Raw genomic sequence first — 17329 nt, forward strand, 5'->3', positions numbered from 1 at the left:
TGACTCTGTCCTATATGCCATTTCCTGGGAAGTTTTTTATCTGTATCTTTTAAAAAGCTGCATTCCCCTGGATGTATACCAAGAGAGAATCATATGTTGTAAAGATACATGCACCTCAGTGTTCCTTGCTTCATCAGGGCTTCCCTGGTGGCTCAGATGGTAAAGAATCTGCCTGCAGTGCGGGAGACCTGGGTTCGATCCCTGGGTGGGGAAGATGCCCTGGAGGAGGGGATGGCAACCCACTCCAATCTTCTTGCCTATTATTGTCCACTGGGACTACCCCCATGGACAGAGGTGCCTGGCAGGCTATAATCCATGGGGTCGCAAAGTGTCAGGCACGATTAAGTTACTAAGCATAGTGGTGTTCATTGCATCACCGTTTACAATAGCCAGAACATGGAAGCAACCTAAATGTCCATCAACAGAGATGAGCAAAGAAGATGTAGTGCAGATATGGAACGTAATGTTACTCAGCCATAAGAAGGAACAAAATAATGCTATCAGAAGCAATATGGATGGACCTTGATATTGTCATACCAAGTGAAGTAAGTCAGACAGAGAAAGACAAATGTATATGATATCACTGATATGTGGAATATTAAAAAATGATACAAATGAACTTATTTACAAACAGGAAGAGACTCACAATGTAGAAAATTATCTTATGGTTCCAGGGGAAGAAGGGAGGGATGAATTGTGACATTGGGATTGACATGTACACACTAATATATATAAGATAGATAACTAATAAGAACCTACTGTATAGAATAGGAAACTCTACTCAACTGTCTGTAAACACCTACTTGTGTTCAGTTCAGTTCAGTCGCTCAGTCGAGTCTGACTCTTTGCGACCCCATGAACTGCAGCACACCAGGCCTCCCTGTCCATCACCAACTCCCAGAGTCTGCCCAAACTCATGTCCATTGAGTCGGTGATGCCACCTAACCGTTTCACCCTCTGTAATCCCTTTCTTCTCCTGCCTTCAATCTTTCCTAACATCAGGGTCTGTTCAAATGAGTCAGCTCTTCTCATCAGGTGGCCAAAATATTGGAGTTTCAGCTTCAACATCAGTCCTTCAATGAACACCCAGGACTGATCTCCTTTAGGATGGACTGGTTGCATCTCCTTGCAGTCCAACAGTCCAACACCACAGTTCAAAAGCATCAGTTCTTCGAGCTCAGCTTTCTTTATAGCCTAACTGTCATATCCACACATGACTACTGTAAAAAACATAGCCTTGACTAGATGGATCTTTGTTGACAAATAATGTCTCTGCTTCTTAATATGCTGTCTAAGTTGTTCATAACTTTCCTTCCAAAGAGTAAGTGTCTTTTAATGTCATGCCTGCAATCACCATCTGCAGTGATTTTGACTCAAAAAATAAAGTCAGCCGTTGTCCAGTTTCCCCATCTACTTACCATGAAGTGATGGGACGGGATGCCATGATCTTTCTTTTCTGAATGTTGAGCTTTAAGCCAAGTTTTTCGCTCTCCTGTTTCACTTTCATCAATAGGCTCTTTAGTTCTTCTTCACTTTCTGCCATAATGGTGATGTCACCTGCATATCTGAGGTTATTGATATTTCTCCCGACAATCTTGATTCCATCTTGTGCTTCATCCAGCCCAGCGTTTCTCATGATGTACTCTGTATATAAGTTAAATAAGCAGGGTGACAATATACAACCTTGACATACTCTTTTTCCTTTTTGGAATCTGTCGCTCCAGGAGAAAACAATCTAAACAAGAGTGATATATGTATATATATACACAAGTTATAGCATTGTAAATCAATTATACTTCACTAAAAATAAAAAATTGAACTAAAAATAAATCAAAGACCTGAAATAAACCATAACCATATCTATAACAGCTTTCACTGAGCTCTTAGAATCCTAGCTGATTATGGAACCCAAGAAAGGTCTTGGGAGATCCCCAAACTTGTAATCGCTATCTGAAGTGAATAAAATCTTAAGGACTTTCCACTCTGAAATTTGTATCTGTCAAAGGCCTTTTTCTTCATATGCATAGTCATCATATTATCATGTTGGTCAAATGGTACTTTCTCTAGGAACTCAGTAATTAACTCATATTTCAAATAGGAACATGTATAGGAGGGGGAGATTCCTCAAAGACTGTTAACCAAGGAAGACACTGGAGACACTCACATATCATTGTGAAGTCCATCAAGGAGTTTGCCATCTCAGACCCTCCACCTGGGGCTGCTGGTCCTCATTCAACTTCCTTAGTCCTTGGCTTCCTATCGGCACCACAGTGCATTCAGCAGGCATGAGGCATTGGGTTACCTTAGACAAGCCAGTCTCCTCGTTGGGTGCCATGGTCTAAAAGCTTGTGTTCTTCCAAAATTCATATGTTGAAAACCTAATCCCCAAAGTGATGATTTCTGGAGGTGGAAACATTGGGAAATGATTAGGTCATGAGGGCAGAGCCCACATGAATGGGATCAGGGCTCTTGTGAAAGAGGCCTGAAATACTTGCTCATCCTGTCTCTTTAGGGATATGTCCTGGAAGAGGCCCTCACTCACTCAGTCATGCTGGCACCCTCATCTTGATGTTCTAGCCTCCAGAACAGTGATAAATAACGTGGTTTATAAACCACCCAGCCTCTGGTATTTTTTAACAGCAGACTCCATGCACTAAAACACTGGACATGATTAAATGGGGAAAAAAATGTCAATCTTGTTTATCCCTCCCAAGGTCATGAATGTGGAACAGGTAGCATAGATATTCAGTTCCAAATAAAGTGGCACATTGTAACATATTCCATAGAATTGCACATTTCTTTAAAATTGTAGCTCTTTTGGCTGATTCATGTCAGTGTATGGCAAAAACCACTACAATATTGCAAAGTAATTAGCCTCCGAATAATAAAAATAAATGGAAAAAATAAAAAATAAATAAACAAATAAAAATTGTAGTTCTTTGGCATGCTCACCTGGGAACATATTTTCTCAGAGGTAATTAACATTTAAACCTATCGACTGTGGATTGTATGTGATCAGTTGAGGGCTTTAAGAGCAGATAAATAAGTTTCTCAAAATGAAAGCAATTCAACCTGAAGACTGCATCATTACTGGTACCCCAATCTCCAGCCTGTCAGCCTAAAGATGAAGCAACTGGACCCTAAGGCCTGTCACCGGGCTGTCATCAGATTCCTAGTATAACTGCTCTTTGACTTGGAAAAAATATCTTCACTTCCCTATGGCTTGGTTTTCTCAACTGGAAAAGGAAAATTAGAGTAGAAAATCCTTTACATTTCCAAAGATCATGCAAATCTTTGTATAAAACATGATTCCAAACTGAGGTTTGTTCTTCTTTCCTAAAAGAAAATTATCTATTGGTTTAGCAACTTCCCTGTTTGGATCTCTTATACTTCTCATTATCTGTTCTATCTCACAATGTATTTCTCTAGCTTAGTTTTAAGAACAAATCATTGATAGAAATAATTACTTAACTGTTATGAAATATTACTTTTATCTTTGATCTTCCATTGAAAAGCAGGAGTTGGAGTTAAGCACACTAGTGAGAGAAACTGTTTCTAAATGTCAGTATGTCAACTTGAGAAGTTTGCTGTGTGTAGTTGCTCCATCGTGTCCAACACTTTACAACCCCATGGACTGATGACCCCTTGGACTGCAGCCCACCAGGCTCCTCTGTCCATGGGGATTCTCTAAGTCAGAATACTAGAGTTGTTTGACATGCCCTCTTCCAGGGATCCTCCTGACCATGGATGGAGCCCAGGTCTCCTGTACTACAGGCAGACTCTTTACTGTCTGAGCTGCCAGCTCCTAATAAAATGGGTCTTGAAGTAAACAGAAGATGAGTGATTTGTCTACTTTTGTTTCCTGCAACAGTGTTTTTTTTTTTTTTTTTTTTTTTTAAGTCAACATATAAGTCCTGTTTCTATTTAACTGAACTCTATGTAGAATGGAAGTTCTCTCTAAAAGAAACACATTAACACAAAGGGAACTTTTATCTGGAATAGCAGTCAAGATTTTGTCCAGTTGTCAGTTTATCCAAAATACCAGAGGCCGGGTATTTGTTTTTAATTATAGGAATAGCAATTAAAATTTGTCTAGTTGTCAATGTATCCAAAATACCAGAGGCTGACTATATGTTTTGTTTTTCTTTTTTTTTTTCCATTTATTTTTATTAGTTGGAGGCTAATTACTTTACAATATTGTAGTGGTTTTTGTCATACACTGACATGAATCAGCCATGGAGTTACATGTGTTCTCCATCCTGATCTGCCCTCCCACCTCCCTCTCCACCCGATCCCTCTGGGTCTTCCCAGTGCACCAGGCCTGAGCACTTGTCTCCTGCATCCAACCTGGGCCGATTATCTGTTTCACCCTAGATAATATACATGTTTTGATGCTGTTCTCTGGAAACATCCCACCCTCGTCTTTTCCCACAGAGTCTAAAAGTCTGTTCTGTACATCTGTGTCTCTTTTCCTCTTTTGCATATACGGTTATCATTACCATCTTTCTAAATTCCAAATATATGTGTTAGTATAATTTATTGGTCTTTATAGGAATAGCAGTTAAGATTTTGTCCAGTTTTCAGTTTATCCCAAATACCAGAGGCTGGCTATTTGATTTTAATTATGATATTTACCTAGAAAGAACAAATGGCTGGCCATTTTCTGCCATGTTTGATACTCAATTAAAAGTATTATCAGGGCAGTTGGCATATCAATGTAGCCCCAGAGCAACTGAATTAAAAGAGTGTGGATTGGTGTTTTTGAGATAATTAACTATAATATAAGTCAGAATGTGGTCAGGGAGATAAAAATGGTGAGAATGAAGTTAAGAAGCCATAAGGAAGAAGATGGCACTTTCATCAAGGAAAAGTAGGTAACAATTCATCAAGGCGGTGAATTTCTTTTGAACCTTCAAAGAGAGATGAGGTGTCTGTGTATAGTGTAAGAATATTTGACTTGTAGACTCTCCTTAAAGTATTTTTATCTGACATTATCAGACAGTACAGCTAAGAAACTGAACTCCTCTAGTGACGTTAAGAATCCTAAGGTAAAAAGTAGACTCAAGTGGCAGGTTCAGAGCACTGTCTCTAGTTCTGTCCTATTCAGCCTTTCAGTCAGTGACTCAATTATCACATTATCTTAGGACAGGAAACTGTGAGGGCTAGTGTCTGTTGAATAAAAGACCGAACATCCAGTGCTTTCCATCTAATAGGGTAACAATTAAAAGCAAATGCATCCACAGTTCTGTGAAAGAAAGTCACTCAGTCGTGTCCGACCTGTGACCCATGGACTCTAGAGTCCATGGAATTCTCCAGGCCAGAATACTGGAGTGGGTAGGCTTTCCCTTCTCCAGGGAATCTTCCCAAACCAGGGATCAAACCCAGACCTCCCACATTGCAGGCAGATATTTTACCAGCTGACACATGAGGGAAAACCCCACAGTTCTAGTTCTGAAATTATGTCCAAATAATCAGGGTATGAGGGTTTGGGTGGAAAGAAAACCTCAATGGTTTTAGTTCACTGTATGCTGTGAGAGTAGCATCAAAATTTCTTTCGAATTTAACTCTGCACGAATAAAAGTGTTTCATTGACCAAACACCTAACGAAGGCCTGCTGGATGCAAAGAATGGACAGTAGTCAAGAGCACACATGTGGACTTTGTAAACTAGGACTTAAATTTTAATAGAAAAACAGAAATGAGGTAAATTTCAAAGTTAAATGTTGCACCATAATTGGGACACGTGTCAAGAGGGAAAAGCACTGAATGCCATATGTCCTCATAACAAGGAGACCTGAGCTGTCTCAGAATCACGAAAGGCTGCTTTATGGAGGTGGTTATTACTGAGAACTGAAAGATGTCATGGAAATCATGAGGTAAGAGAGCAAGGGTCTTCCAGGGAGAAGAAACAGAATTTATAAAGAGCTTTAGCCATAAGTGAGAATATAGAGTGAGATGATCAGACATGCCAGGATTGAACCTTCAAGGAATTTAATTAACTTGGTAAAACTTATGCTAACTGGACAAAGAATACAAGGCAGAATATGATCACTTCTGTGAAAGAGATAAGAATCAAGTTTTGCAGAGCATAGGAGATAGTTCCATTTGCCGGGTAATTCAGTAAAGATCCCCTAAACCTAGGAAACCTGGTTTCTATTGCTATTTTTGCATCAAGTTTTATAAGTCTAGATAAGTGACTTAATAATTTTTTGATTTCCTAATATATCCTAATGTGGGAGGAATGTCTAGATAATTTCCTACGTTTCTTGCATTTCTGAATATCCGGTGAATCCCACAGGTTATTATCTGGAATAAAGAAAACCCTTTTACATACCAAAAGTAATGCCTGAACTATCTATAATATTATATAAAAAGCATTGAAATTCTTGTTTTTCTTCTTTGTTCAGTTTTTTAAGATATAATTTCCAGATAAAATGGCAAGATATTTAAAGTATACATGACAATTTAAATAGGTATACATGATTAATGGATTCCCTCATTGATTTAATTAACATATCTATTAATATCACCTCACATATTTACCTTTAAAGATCTTTTAGGTGAGAACTTTTAAGTTTTCCTCTCTTACATGTGTGCTAAGTGACTTCAGTCATGTCCAACTCCTTGTGACCCCATGGACTTTAAAGCCTGCAAGGGTCCTCTGTCCATGGGGACTCTCCAGGAAAGAATACTAGACTGGGTCGCCATGCCCTCCTCCAGGGGATCTTCCTGACCCAGGGATTCACCCCACGTCTCCTATGCATCCTGTACTCGCAGGAGGGTTCTTTACCACTAACATCACCTGGGAAACCCCACAAATGTCAACGACACATTACAAACCATAGTCACCATGTTACACATTAGATCCTCAGATTTTATTCATCATCTTACAGCTTAAGTTTGTGCACTTTTACCAAATTCATTCTTAAATCATTGATTTCTCAGCACTTATTTTTACACGACCTGTGACGTGTTCTTGTATTTATGATTTTGGAGTCAGGAAAAAAGATGTCGCCCTCCTGTTGTAAGCAGTTTAGAATTAATTCTTTGAGGGACCATCTTTATCTAGCAACTCCATAGCCACCCCTATCATTGTCAGAAATCAAGATGATTTACACAGATAAGGAAAATAAAGGAAACTGGCTTCCCTTGTGGTGCAGATGATAGAGAATCTCCCTGCAATCCGGGAGACCTGAGTTGCTCCCCTGGGTCAGGGAAGATCCATTCAGTAGGGAATTGTTACCCACTCCACTATTCTTGCCCGAAGAATCCTTTGGACAGAGAAGCCTTGTAGGCTACAGTCCATGGGGATCACAAAATGTCAGACATGCCTGAGCGACTAACACACAATGGGCTTTAAGGATTTGGAAGCTGTAGCAGGGCTAAGGGAACCTTAAAAGGAAAAGCAAACCTCGTTGAAACATGCAAGAACAGGAGTGCATGAACACTTTAAGGCTACAGGGCAAAGAAGAGAATGGATATTGCAGTTTCTAAAGAGTCTTGTACATAGCTGCAACTAGAAGTGAGGGCCTCTGACCAGAGCTCTGGGCTTCAGTGGAGAAATTTGGCAGCTCCCCGCAAGAAAGGAGTCAGAGGAAATAATAAACCCACGAATCTCTTTCTCCACTGACTCAACAATTTCTTTTGTCCACCACTGGCCAAACTCAAGTAGAAGTCAGAGGCCAGGAGAACTAGAGGGATAAAGTCTGGTCTTTTCAGCCTCCAAAGGTTCATAACATAATAGAAAATGATCAAGAGGGCTCCTCAGGGGCAAATAAAGAATATCAAACACATCCACCATATCTATGTAGTAGATATGTTTTCTTTATCTTATGAATCTAGTTGCAGTGATTTTTCCTAGACACTGAAAATGACTGGGTAGGATTAACTTGAATGGGACAAGTCAGTTTCTGATTTGACCTAGACTCGAGGATTTGTCACTGTATTTCTGGTATGATAATATTCTTACTGGGACCCTAACTGTGATGCTGGGAGGGATTGGGGCAGGAGGAGAAGGGGACGACAGAGGATGAGATTGGTGAATGGCATCACCAGCTCGATGGACGTGAGTTTGAGTAAACTCTGGGAGTTTGTGATGGACACGGAGGCCTGGCGTGCTGCGATTCATGGGGTCGCAAAGAGTGGGACACGACTGATTGACTGAACTGAACTGAACTGAACTGTCTGTACACTTGATTCACTTAAACCCTTTGAAGAGATAGGTAATGTGACCAGACTTAGGAAGGGACCAGAAACTATCAAGAGATGTTTTTATATACAGTTGAATTCATTTGGCTGATTTGTATGTGTGAGAGTGAAAACTTTTAATTCCAAATTTGTGAGAGACATTAGTCTGAAATTTCCTTTTTGTACTGCCTTTGTGTGAGTTCGATATAGAGCAATACTGGCCCCATCTAATTAGTTGGGAATGGTTTCTTACTCTTTCATTTTCTTGAATAGATTATGTCAAATTGATCTTAATTTTTAACATTTTAGTTAGAATTCTCATAGATGTCAGGCAAGTGTATGCTCCTCAGTTTTTGTCTCGTCACAACAAAGATTTGGAGTGACGGACATTAAAGCCCCCTCGGCGGGTCACAGCTCTCGGGCCTTGAACAGACTGTGTTATAGCTCTCAGGTCTCGAATGGACCATGTTATAGCTCTTAAATAAATCAGTGTTACAGCTCAGTGTTACAGCTCTATTTTATTTAGATAATAGCAGGAAAATCCATCTTCGAAGTGTGAGGGCACGTTGATCCAAAGATGCGAAGAGAAGAGTGCCCCATCACGCAGGAGAGAGAGAGAGAGAGAGAAGAGAGAGCTTTGTCTCCTCTTATTATATGCTTCTCTGTCCCTGGGCCTGTCCTATGTAAATTGGGCCAGCCAGGAGTGTTGTTTGTTTTACCTGAGGTTCTCACTCTGGTCCTCGGACCTTCCTTGGTTCTATTTTTGCAGGCTTTTCCCTTCCAGGTCTTTTAGCCACCGTCATTCTGGACTCCTTTTCCCTATTTTAACTACCTAACATTCCCCCCTCAAGAGATGGGAGGCCTGATTCTTTGGGAATAGGGGTGTTGAGGTCTTTCTGGCTACTTCCTGCTGAAATGGGATGGTGAGGCGTATGGGGCCTCCCCCTCTTGTTAGTCTCCAGCCTCAGAGTCCTCATAGTGGTGTCCATCTAAGGGTAAGTGATATTTCCCATGGTCAGCTGTAGTTTTATATCTCTGTTGAACTGGCGCTGCATGTTGCAGCTTGGCCTGGGCAGAGACAAGACAGGTTAGACAGTTGACAGTACATGGGGCAATCATAAGCAGCATCAGTGTGGCTTGACAAGGACTAGAGGGGGGGTTAGCCAATTTCAAATTCACATCGCCAGCATGGCTCAAGTCTCTCCTTGTTCAGGGATCAGAAGATCTATCTCCTGTCTGTTTTGGAGTATTATCCCTGCCAAGCTGTGTTGGCTCTTTAGAGCTGTCTTGAGAAATCTTACCCCCAGAGACCAAATTTTGGGGTTGTTTATTAGAATGGTACTCATTTGTAGTTCTGAATAGGTATCTGAGATTTCCCAGGGGCTCACAGGTGTATTGAGTGTCCTCTTCTGTTTTCTTCCACGGCTTGACTCATGAGTAGTGAATCCAGGAGTCATGTCCCGGCACCTTGACCACTGTGGGAGTAGAAAGTATTACAGGGTAGGGGCCCTTCCATGTGGGCTGGAGTTGAGCCTTTGGGGACCCAACTTTCAAGACTTTAATTCGGACTTGAATCCCTGGAGCATATAGTGGTGACTCCTGAGACTCTTTTGGGTCCTGGTTCATACCCCACAAGCGTGTATCCTGTTGGAATAGCCCAAGGGCCATGGCATAAGACTGGAGGGTCTGAACCTCTGGATCTAGGAAGAGGTCATTGACATAAACGACAGGTCTCCCATATAGCATCTCATAAGGACTAAAACCAACCTGTTCCTTAGGGGCAATATGGGTACGGAGGAGAGCTATTGGTAAAGCCTCCTTCCATCCCAGGGAGGTCTCCTGGGTTATCATTTTTATCGCTGATTTTCAGAATTGGTTGGCTCTTTCTACTTTTTCTGAAGACTGAGGCTTCCAGGCACCATTATGGAGATAATAAGTAATGCCCAGTGCTTTAGTGACTCCTTGGGTGATCTTAGAAGTAAATGATGGCCCATTGTCACTTTGTAATGACTTGGGCAGACCAAACCTTGGAATGATTTCATGGAGCAGTTTTTTTTGTTTTGTTTTGTTTTGTTTTGTTTTGTTTTATTTTTACCACCTCCTCAGCCTTCTCAGCCCGGGTGGGAAAGCCTTCAATCCATCCTGTCAATGTATCTATCATGACTAATAGGTATTTATACCTTTGAGAAACTGGCATCTGGGTGAAGTCCATCTGCCAGTCTTCTCCTGGGTAGGCCCCATGTCTTTGGATGGGCTGGGCCAGCTGGGGTCTTCGAGCTCCTTGGGGGTTGTTTAATGGGCAAGTGGGACAAGAGGAGACCACTTGTCTTATAGTTGTTTGGAAGCCTATTCCTCTGAAGGACCTTTCTAGTAATCTTTGGAGGGCCTTTTCTCTTACATGAGTGGTGGCATGTAAGGAGTTAACCAACTTCCATTGGAGGTTCCCAGGCAAAAAAGGAGCCCCTCCTTTTGGAACCATCCCATATAATCTTCTTGAAAGCCCTCTCTTAGCTTTAAGAGTCTCGCCTTCAGTATATGAAGGAGTTTCTGGCAAATTGTGGAACTAAAGTGGCAATCCCTATGAGGTCATGGTTGTGCAATGCTGCTCTCTTAGCTGCCTGATCAGCTGCTTGGTTCCCTTGTGCCACATCTGTGCTCCCTTTTTGGTGTCCTTTACAGTGGGAGACTGAGACCTCAGTGGGCAGATGGACTGCCTCCAAGAGTCTAAGAATTTAATCACCATATTTGATTGGGGAACCTTGGGTGGTCAAGTGGCCCCTTTCTTTCCAAATAGCTGCATGTGCATGTAGCACCAGAAAGGCATACTTGGAGTCAGTGTAAATGGCTATTCCTTTTCCTTTTCCCAGCTCTAAAGCTCGAGTCAGGGCTATGAGCTCAGCTAATTGGGCTGAAGTACCTGGTGGCAGTGGCTTAGCCTCTATGATCTCAAACTTGGAGACTACGGCATATCCGGCTCTTATTTTTCCATTTAAGACAAAGCTGCTTCTGTCAGTGTACCCGATTTCCTCAGGATAGGTCAGAGGATCTTCTGACAATCCCTCTTGGGGTTGTATATAATGGTCCAAGGTTTCTAGACAGGAGTGAAAGGGGAGAGAGCCCTTGGGGGTAGGCAGGAGGGTGGATGGGTTAAGAACCTCACAAGAGGAAATAGTGAGGCCTAGATTTTCCATCAGCTTTACTTGATATCTGAAGATTCTTTGATCGACATCCATAAATGGCCTCTCCCATTTAGGTGTTGTTTCACTTGGTGACTGGTAAAAATAGTTATTTTGCCTCCAAAGGAGAGTTTTAAAGCATCTTCTATTATGATTACAATACCTGCAAGATTTTGAAGGCAGGGGGGCCAACTTTGGGCAGTTGGATCGAGTCTCTTGGATAAGTAAGCTACAGGCTGGGATTCAGATCCCAACTTTTGAGTTAACACTCCCAAGGCTATTCTCTGGTCAAACTATTTTGGATTGATGATTTCTTTTTCAAAAATTTTATGTCACAGTTTTAATTTCAGTAAAGTGTATAGGAGTATTCATATGATGTATCTAATTTTGCTTCAAGTATTTTAAGATTATGTTGTTTGATGTATACATATTTAGGATTATTATGTGTTTCTGTACGATTGACTCTTTTTTCCTTATGTAATGTCCTTGTAGTCCTTCGTCCTTAGATATTTTCTTTGCTCTAAAGTCTACTTTATCTAATATTCAATATGTTTTTATCCTTTTAATTTCCAAATATCCATGCCATTATTAAATTATTCAGTATTTCCTGGTGGCACGGACAGTAAGGAATCCACTTGCCTTGTGGAGACCTGGGCTCAATCCCTGGGTTGGGAAGATCCCCTGGAGGAGGACATGGGAATCTGTATTCTTGCCTGGAGAATTCCATGGACAGAGGAACTTGGTGGGCTACAGTCCATGGGGTCACAATGAATCAGACACAACTTAGCAACTAAACCACCACCTGGTGTTCCTTCACATTTATTCCTTGGGAGGAACAGCCCCACTCAGGCTGCCTTCTGATGCTAGGTTGGAGGTCAGGAATGCTGGGCCTGGGCTATCTTCTGTTATGTGCTGCTCCGTTTCTCTTCCATTCTTCAGGCCCTAAACTAGTTCCCCTTCTTCTTGCCAACTATAAAAGGTCTCCTTTAGTGGTCTCTTCTTATTTCCAGAATAAACAGTGGAATGAGCACAAAGAGATCAAGGTCATCTTGTCTGAACCAGAAGCCCAAAGTGTGTTTTATAACCTGGGGAAGAGATTTCATGGAGGGAAGTTAAGGAAGGAAGTGGAAAGGAGTCCACAGTGGGCTAGGGATGAAAGTCATGGAGTCCCTTTCTTTAGAAGTCATCAGAAGCTGAGAAAGTATTTTTTCTAGATTACATGTATATTCAGCTCTAAGTGAGTACACTTTCTGTTTCAGCAAATTGTAAGTCTTCTGTATTTTTTTCATTAATTTTCTTTACACAAGCATATAGATATAATGATCTCTATACGACATTTTACTTATTCTTCTAGGCCATTTCAGTTAGGTTCAGTGCAGTCACTCAGTCATGTCTGATTCTTTGAGACCCCATGAATTGTAGCACGCCAGGCCTCCCTGTCCATCACCAAATCTCAGAGGCCACCAAAACCCATGTCCATTGAGTCAGTGATGCCATCCAACCATCTCATTGTCTGTCGTCCCCTACTCTTCCTGCCCTCAATCTTTCCCAGCATCACAGTCTTTTCAAATGAGTCAGCTCTTCACATCCTGTGGCCAAAGTATTGTAGTTTCAGCTTCAACATCAGTCCTTCCAATGAACACCCAGGACTAATCTCCTTTAGGATGAACTGGTTGCCATCTCCTTGAAGTCCAAGGGACTCTCAAGAGTCTGCTCCAACACCAAAGTTCAAAAGAATCAATTCTTCAGTGCTCAGCTTTCTTTATAGTCCAACTCTCACATCCATACATAACCACTGGAAAAACCATAGCCTTGACTAGACAGACCTTTTTTCACAAAGTAATGTCCATACTTTTTAATTTGCTGTCTAGGTTGGTTATAACTTTCCTCCCAAGGAGTAAGTGTCTTTTAAATATTGCCTTCAATAACCATCTGCAGTGATTTTGGAGACCAGAAAAATAAAGTCAGCCACTGTTTCCACCATTTCCCCACCTATTTGCCATGAGGTAATAGGACCGGATGTTGTGATTTTAGTTTTCTGAATGTTGAGCTTTAACCCAACTTTACCACTAGGCCGTTTTTGTAAAGCCCATGGCTCTGCTTTTATTATGGTTTGAGATTTAAACCCTGAAAAAAAGAAATCTATTGTAGAGTTTGGATTACTAACCAGTAAAGAAGTTGACGGAATAACAAAAGAACTAAAGATGATTACTTAATTGAGCTCAAAATTTTATATATGAATATTCATATTGATATGAATATGAAGAGAGTTATTCACAAATAATTTTATTCTTGGCCCTTATGGTATTCTGAAGACTTTGACTGAAGTTATATATAAAAGAAATTCCTTTACTATTATAGTTAAACAACTGGCATAATTATGCATGCACATTCAGAATCCATTAGTCCAATGGCCAAAAAAATGAGTGTCCTCAACCCTTGGGGAAGAAAATGTTAGTATTTCCATTTCTAGTTGTTTTTATCTCACTGTCATTTAGGTTATATTTTGTGTATATTTTTAAAATTTCATAATATATTAGACTAGAAATGCATACAAAACATTTCTACATAATATAATTAGGACACTGACAGTGTGTTGTAAACTAGAAAATAATTTGGTGATTAGTTCTTCAGGGAACAAAAAATTATCAAAATTTGCTGCATAAAATGTTACTTAATTTGGGGCAGTTTACCAAAAATTTGTTTATGACACCAGTTCAACTGAAGAGAGGCAGAATATTCAGAATATCCATGTTTGCATGAGATTGTGTAGAGCCTCAGAGATGGAAATATTTTGAAGTCGGGTAGAAGACCAAGAGACCTGACTGGACAAGAGAAAAGTGAAATCTTGAATGCAAGAAAGGGTGTTTGCTCCCCTCAGTGTGGTCTACATTGTTTTCCTTTAAATCGCCTCCCTTTCTTCACATTCATTCCCTAAACCCCATCCTCTGCTTTACTATTTCTTTTCCCACAGTACAGGTCACCTGTTAACATACCATATAATGTACTTGGATTCATGTTTATGGCAGATTATCTGTCTTCCCCCAGCTGGAATATCTGTTCCATGAGGGTAAATGTCTGCCTGCTTTGTTTATTGATGTAAACTAAGCACCTATAAGAGTTTTCGAGTCAAGGAAGAATTAGGTCAATGATCATTGGTTAAACGACCAATAGCAGAGTACTGGGCAGGCATATAGGTTTCGAAATTTTGTGGTTTCGATTAGCTATTGTAAATAAGCTGTTCTGCAGTTAATGTTACAAGCTTAAGACACGTTTCTGTTTCTTTTATCATCATAAACATAAACTACATACGAAGATAAAGTTTTAGACCCAACATGATAGCTAAAATGCACATTTGAAAAATATATATATACTAGTTGATTTGATTGCTTTATCCAAAATAGAATTATATTCCTTTTCAAAACTTTTCCTTACATAGGTGTGTGTCCATATATGTTTATATATATAAATACAATTCCATCTAGTCAAAGCTATGGTTTTTCCAGTAGTCAGGATGGATGCGAGAGCTGGACCATGAGCAAACTGAGCACCGAGGAATTGACGCTTTTGAACTGTGGTGTTGGAGAAGACTCTTGAGAGTCCGCTGGACTGAAAGGAGATCAAACTGGTCAATACTAAAGGAGATCAGCCCTGAATATTCATTGAAAGGACTGACCCAGAAGCTGAGGCTCCAATAATTTTTCCATTTGATGCAAAGAACTGACTCATTGGAAAAGACCCTGATGCTGGGAAAGATGAATGTCAGGAGGAGAAGGAGATGGCAGAGGATGAGATGGTTGGATGGCATCACCAACACGATGGAAATGAGTTCGAGTAAGCTCCAGAAGAAGGCGGAGGACAGGGGAGCCTGATGTGCTACAGTTCACGGGGTATCGAAGAGTTGGATATCACTGAGTGACAGAACTTAACTGAAGGTATGCATATGTGTTATGTATATAACATAATGATTATATGATCATTATACATAGGTCACATTGACAAATAAAGCTATTTTAGTTTCAGGTATCAGTATATATAAATCATATTGACATATAATGTTATTTTGGTTTCAGGGGTACAGTGTAAATATTTGATATATATTGCAAAATGATCACCACAATAAGTCTGGTGAACATCTGTCACTAGAAATTGTTACAATTTTCTTCTTGCGATGAGAACTTCTAAGAACTCTTAGCAGTGTTCAAATCAGCAATGAGTATATTCCAGTTTTGACTTAGTTCAGTTGAATGAGACAAGTGGCTTTGAGTCTTAGAATCAAAGAATCAGGTTGAAACAGTTGAGTTGAATCAAACTTCTCAGTGCCAACTCATATAGAGCTTTCTTGAAAAATCCATCCCTGATTAGGCCCCATCACACATGGTATGGTGTGCAGGCATAGATCAGTGTTTAAGGCTTCTGCTATTTTTTCCACTTGTCCATGCAATTCTTTCTCAACATCTTTCAGTGCTTCATCCATCTCCTGTCTTCACTATCCAAACAGGTTATAATTAACGGCAGAACATGTCTAAGTAGCTACACTCACAGTTGCTGCCCACTGGGCATTTTGGAAAGAGGCTGGAAGGAGTCCTTCCAGTATTAGAGTTTTACTTTCAGGGGATTAGACACCTTTTCAGTTTGAAGAGTCCATCAATACAAATATATTTCAGGAGTGAACACTGTGTAATTATTTATTTGATTAGTGACTATCTGACCGTCTGCTGAGAGTAAGGCAATGAAGGGTTAGTAAACAAGGGAGGATTCAGGCAAAAGGAATGAGGAACTCTTGGAGAAAGGGGACACATGATTAAGGAGACCATTACCTCTATTTTGGTTAGGTTTTAGGTTTTGTTTAGGCTGGCTCTGTAAAGATATGGGTTGTTTCCATTTTATTTCCATTCATCCTCAATGCTTTACAATGTATGTCTTATTTAAGTGTTGAAATTGACTAGAGACTTACTTCTCGTTATCACTGGGTAGTGTGCTTTGGTTCTGGTATTCCAGAGGGTCTAGCAGAGGCTCCATAGAGCACTTATTTCTATCAATTGCTGCAGAACCTTAACATTTTTTTGTTGATTTCTGGCAATTAGTTGATGAAATAACAGGAAAATAGAGCTCAGATGCTTTTGGATAAAACCTTAATTTATCTCCTCCCTTCTCTCTGACTTTTCACTGACTGACTCAACTAGTCCCATATTGTTGGATGCCTTTTTGGCTCTTATGTCTGCCTCATTCCTTGCATGTGGTCAAGGTCTATTTCATTTCCTGTATCTCTGACATCCTCTGTGTCTTTTCACTTGGCAGAGCTCTCTTTGATTTTTATTGTCATAATATTCCCAGCGCTTTCTGCTCTCTTTCTTATTCTCTACGAGTCCCAACAGCCACAACTCCTCAATGCACATTGAAGTTTTTCTTTTCTAATTCTGGACATTCTGCTCTCTTGGACTAAATGTTCTTGGTTTCCTATTGTTTGTAGAATAAAGACAAACTACCCAAATTGGCATATATGATTCTCCCTAATGAAAATTGGCATATATATTCTGGAGGTGGTGAGCCATGGGTAACAGAATAATTCCCTGATTAAAAAGGAAACTATGGCGTTGGGGATACACAACTAGTGAAAGCTTGGGATAATCACAAGGATCCCCCACAAGAGAAACACTTGTCAGTCCGGGGGAATTTCAGATCAGTCTGTCTGGACCAAGAGAAGGCTACAAGAGCACCATGTAAGTCAGTGATGTCAGAACTTTACCATCTCGTTTCCATCTACCCTCTTCCAACATGGCCCAAGGAATGAAGATCCAGAGAAGGAGAGACAAGGAACCTTGCAGAAATGGACACATCAGTGCTTCCTGGTACGTCCCCTGGGCCTCAGCAGGGGACAGGGAAACACTGAATAGGCTGAATATGAGGTGGAGTTGACACTTGACTGATCTGGCCTTGTGAAACCCAGAGTGATAGAATGTATGG

The sequence above is a fragment of the Dama dama genome, chromosome 7 (genome assembly GCF_033118175.1).
Source record: "Dama dama isolate Ldn47 chromosome 7, ASM3311817v1, whole genome shotgun sequence".
In the NCBI taxonomy this organism is placed as follows: domain Eukaryota; kingdom Metazoa; phylum Chordata; class Mammalia; order Artiodactyla; family Cervidae; genus Dama; species Dama dama.